A 5,727-nucleotide genomic window follows, 5' to 3' on the forward strand; every position below is an offset into this window, starting at 1 on the left:
CAATACGCCAATTAGCACAAATGGTAAGTTCCGACAGTGCCTACAAGTGTGCCTACTGGCCGCTGAATGGCAATACCGGTTTCATATGTATACACCTGGTAACTTCATGAAAAACAAATGAAGAACAAGTGACTCTCAACTAAAAAGTACAGTTCCAGGTTCACCGCTAGGTGGGTATCTCTCGCACGCGCTCTCGCGAGAGAAATCATAATTTTCATTTATATAACTGAAAGAGGCTGCGTTGAAATTATCTTTATATGATTTCCTTTTGGCGTCATTTAAAAATATCTTCTGCAGGTTTGTACATTTAGAAATTATGACTCTTATGAAAAATATTAGCAACTATCGTGAAATAAACGATTTTTTCTATGATAAAAAAACACTAATAAGAATTTGTTTATAAAAATTGTTTATAATAATTTAGATAAATATTATTAAAATTTATTATTTTCTATGAATGCATGTGCAATAATTCCGGCTGATTGTGAGTTTCTATCTGTATTTTTTCTTGGGATAAGAATTTACAAAGTTAAATGGACAATTTTGTCACTATATTTGTTTATATATTGTTGCTCTGTGAAAAAAATAAAAAAAAGCAAACCACAATTCTCTTAAAAATTAATTGCTGAGCATTTCTAAAAAAAAACTTTTAAATCAGTTAAGATGTACGACCTATGGGCGATTATGAACAGTAAATTCCTATTCCAGACCACTGTGCGTCGCGTGTCGGGCTTCGCGCATTAGAAAAGGGGGCCATAAGATTCAGTGACAAGCAGTCATAAACTGAAATCCGCGATTTGAGTAGCGCTACTCCAATCGCCCCGATTAACTACCGCGCGATTAACTTTTCGAGAGAGTATCGTGGTAAGTCACAAGAAAACTGGAGTTAGTCCGAGAGAGGTCTCTACGAAATCTTCTTTATTCCTGTGGCAGTCATTGTTATTCCGACTTCCTAATTTCTGAGTGAACAGCCCCTCGCATTTTATAGGTATTTCTAAAACCAACATTTTTTAATTAAACTTTTTTTTAAATTGATTTTGTATATTGGTGTCTGTGGACCAGTAGGTTTCAATAAACAAAGAACAATTCATGCGATCTTCAATAAATCTTTAGACATAGGGTAGGTTCCAATATCAGAAGTCACATTTCAGATATTAACGAACAAAATGAGCTTTTTTCATAGGGGAGCTGCAATAAGAAATAGGACTAAAATTTATTGTTTAAATACATTTGAATATTTTTCAGTTTCAAAGACAATAAACTAAATAAATGAATTTTACATTTTTCAGGGCAGCTAAGAATAAAATGTAATGCAAAATAAGAAACAAATACTAAGGTAAACATTAAATCGACATAAATGAGTGCGAAGCACGAAATACGTGATGGATATGTGATAGTTAAGTCCGAAGGAGTTTTAACAAAAAATAATTCACAATCACCAAATGAAAGTTGTCGATGTTTTGTCTTTCAAGTTTAAAATTGTTACGCACAAATGTAGAGTAAATACAAAGACCGAGTGCGTAGGGCGAGGTGAACGCATCATCGAGCGCGAAGCGCGGGACAAATGATGTATCGAGCGCTGAAGCGCGAGAACCAACACTAGCGCGTCCTTGGCGTGCTCAAACGCGCGAGTCACGCGCGAAGCGCGTAACTATAATGTGCCCACGCGCATGCTTCATATCTTTTAGCAGACTTTCTACTCCTGCTCTCATATTCTTTACTCTATAATCTCATCCAATATCAATAAAAATACAATTTTGAGTGAAACTGTCATAAATTCCGAAAATTGGAACACACGTATGCAATTTTTTGTAAATTGAAAACAAGAGTCTTATATTATACCGGCACATAAAAAAAGTGGTCTGTCCGACAGACTACAGTAGCACATCTATATGTTTTTCGGGTCGCTGAATATGAATCCGGTGTCCAAATAACCAAGTTATCTCGTATTTTTCTGAAAAACGAAAAATAGACGTAAAATCGACAAAAACAGCGATTTTTCAGGTATACTTTTGCAACAACAAATTTTTTGATTCCCTTTGGTCTAAATCAGCATATCCTTATTCTTTTCGGGGCGCTGAATCCGAATCCGGGGTCAAAATAACCCAGTTGGCTCATATTTGATCGAAACATGCAAAAATAGAGGTAAAATCGACGAAAATAGCGGTTTTTCGTGCATATTTTTGCAAAAAAATATATGTTCATCCCCGGTGGACTTATCCAGCATATCCTTATGTTTTTGGGGTCACTGATTCTGAATCCGGGATTCAAATAACCCAGTTTGCTCATATCTGATCGAAAAACGCAAAATTAGACATAAGATGGACGAAAACCTTTAAATCTTTACCTTCCTCGACTGGGATTTCTTAATTTGCTTTAATCTCCTTGCATGGCAATAGTAGAATTTTTCTTAAATAAGTTTTATTTGCGTTTAGCGTTACCGAGGAACAACGACGCGGACGTAGTAAATTCTGTTCCCTTTGGGGTGCTTCATTACCGTGAGTCCCCCTGCCTCTCACGCTTATAGGGTTCTTTTATTTTTTATTTTTCTTCATATCGCTTGTATCGAACCCTTTTGTCCTCAAAAGACCTGCGTAGTGGGTTTCGCTTTCGTTTGGTACCTTGATTGACTTGATCTCGTTTTAAACTCTAACAGTAGTCAGCCATCAGGTTGTCTGGAAACTTATTTATATTGCGAATGAAGAAAATATAGCTTCAAATTCATAAGGCAGCCTAGTTTACCAAAGTTTGTTACCATTTCTAAAACCACATTTTGATACTCTGGACTTTTCTTATTACTTAGATCCCCTCTTTTAATTTTGCTTCGGAAAGTTGTGGAAATTGATCTTCCAAATACGCATAGCAATCGCCATCCTTGTCAAGCGCTCGTTTCCCCTATTTCTGTAGAAACTTGATTCAATTCCTTTAGCTAATAAGTTCTTCTTTCTCAAAACGGAAGCAATATACTCTAAAGCATCTTTAAGCAGACCGAGATCTCGTGATAAATCATTCAATTCTTCAGACCCAAATAGATTAGGAACTTTATTCTTTTCATTGTCTGGTATGTACACTTCTGTATTAAAATCGCTGCTTTCATCATCATCCTCGTCATTACCATAATCTGAAATGTCACTTTCATCACGGTCAACATCGAAATCTTCATTAGTACTTTTATTTTCTTCTGCTTCAGTCGTCTGTCTGTCAAGTGACAAATTTTTTGAGTTTTTTGTAACATCGTTATTTTCACCAGATTTAGTGACGCTAGGTACATCAGGATATTCGATAGCACTTTTCTTTTTTCTATTGATTCCTGTCAGGTTTTTTATACAAAAGTAGCATTCCTCTTTCCGAAGAGGTTTCTTCCATATCGTAGGTTCTTGAATCTTAAGGGTTTTCTTTATTTCCTTCTCTGCCTTTCAATCGATTGAATGCCTTATAGCAAGCACTGCAAATTTTGTGAGGAACCCAATTTTCACTTTGGTTTTGAACTTAAAGATATGCTGATTTACACCACTGGACATGAAAAATTTGTTTGTTGCAAAAGTATACAAGAAAAATCGCTGTATTCGCCGATTTCAAGTCTATTTTGGCGATTTTCAAAAAAGTATGAGCCAAATTGGTTATTTGGGCCTCATATTCGAATTCAGCGACCCAAAAGACATATGAATATGTTGGTTAAGTCCAACGGTCTGGAAAATACATATATTTTTTTAAATATAACTAAAAATCGCTGTTTTTGTCGATTTTACGTCAATTTTTCGTTTTTCAGAAAAATACGAGCCAACTTGGTTATTCAGACACCGGATTCGAATTCAGTGACCCCAAAAACATATAGATATGCTAGTGTAGTCTGTTGGATATACCACCCTTTTTTTGTGTGCTAGTGTTATTAATTCATATAGCTTTAAAAATAATATTTGGAAATGGTAAAGAAAATAAACACTGTAAAGAAATGGAAAAATCACCCTCCAAATTGAAAAATACCCCTTTCATGAACAAAAAATAGTTTTCGAGCTCCCCATGCTTTCTAATGTAAATATTACACGCATTTCGAATACAATAATTTTTATTTATCATTCAGAACAAATTCCATATGAAATTTGTTTAAATATGTATCAGAAAGTATTAAAAAATATATTATACAATAAGATAATATCACCCTAAAGGTAAAAAAACTATCTATTAGATATCAAATTCAGTTTATTTCCGAAACATAAGGTAAAGTTACAATACATAATGTTGTAATTTCTAAATGCTGGCATTCGTATGGTACTTCATATGCATTGAAATTTTATAATATAAATCCAATAACACTTATGTATCATACTTGCGGTTGGATACCCCGATAACTCTCGTACACCGAGAATATTTGTGTTAAATTTCACAGAACTTAGTTCGGTACACGGAGGATATTACGGAATTTTATTACAATTTCACTTTCAGTCATGTGAAATGTAATAGGGTAAAATTTGATATGAAAATATCAATTACACAGTCCAACAAGGTTAAGTTACAGAAACGTGATTATACTTTCCCGAAGAATTTTGGTTCGCTGAATCTGAATCTGGCTTCAGAATTGTTCCATCAGGTCAGGTTTTTGAGAGATGCCAACCTAAAACTGCGAAAAGCGCTGTTTTGACCCATTTTTGAGGTTGTGTAGCCCTGCGGATTTTATTTTTCTTAAAAAAGGGCACACATTATCTTAAAGTACAAGTCTTACTCTTTCAAATGCCGTTGAGTTTGCTCAAATATATTCTTTTTTTCGCTGTTTCCCGAAAAGTTTTTAAAGTTTGGCCTCGGCATTTCAATGAACAGGAATAAAAGGTCAAACTTTCATTAATTTTTAAACAATTTTCTTCTTTCCTATTCGAGAAACTAATCGACTGTATCGCTTCTATGTTATGTCAATATATTTTCAGTTTAAAAAAAATTCACAAACATGAAAACTTAAAAGTGCGTTCCAGTTTTTTTTTCCTTCTAAGTTCTAAGTAGTTGTCAATTTTTTATTTTTAACGCGCCTGCATAAAAAAATTTGTTTTGTACATTTTGCTGCCAGTCCTAAGCCTAGGTAAAGTGTGCCCTGAATCCGAAAAAAATAGTTTTACAATGTTGTATGTCTGTCTGTCCTTGCTTTTTTTTTCAAAATTTAAATATACTACACCCAGAAAAAAGCTTAGCAAATCAAAGAAACTTTCTTTAAATAAAAAAAATAATCTAGTATTGATATACGGCCAAAGAAACATTTGTTTGTTTCAAAGAAATTTTTTTTGTTAATTTTTTCAATTCGATTTAAATAAGTATTTTGTTAATTTACACGGAAAATTTCTTTAAAATAAAGAAATATTTTATTTCTACAAACCAAGTATTGTAAAGTGATTTGATGAAACAAATCAATCCTTTCTTCGACTTTTGATATTTATTGATTTCAAATCGTAGATTTCAAATCAATAAACCAAATATTTTTTTAAATTAAAGAAAGATTTGCTGCAAATGAAAAGTTTCTTTACATGCATTTTCTTTGATTCCAATCATGAATTCTAAATAAATTGGTTTCCTCGAGTTTCAAGAAACTCGCGTGGTCCATTTCTTCACCTGAGGGAAAAAGTTTATTTTAATATTTGTTGTGTGTAAATGAATTTTATTCTTTCCTAATTTAGAATTCTGCGCGAAAATTTAAGGTAAAAAGATAAATTGTGTCGAAATTGTGCACATAAGTAAGAAAAATAT

The sequence above is a fragment of the Belonocnema kinseyi genome, chromosome 6, assembly GCF_010883055.1.
Source record: "Belonocnema kinseyi isolate 2016_QV_RU_SX_M_011 chromosome 6, B_treatae_v1, whole genome shotgun sequence".
Classification (NCBI taxonomy): domain Eukaryota; kingdom Metazoa; phylum Arthropoda; class Insecta; order Hymenoptera; family Cynipidae; genus Belonocnema; species Belonocnema kinseyi.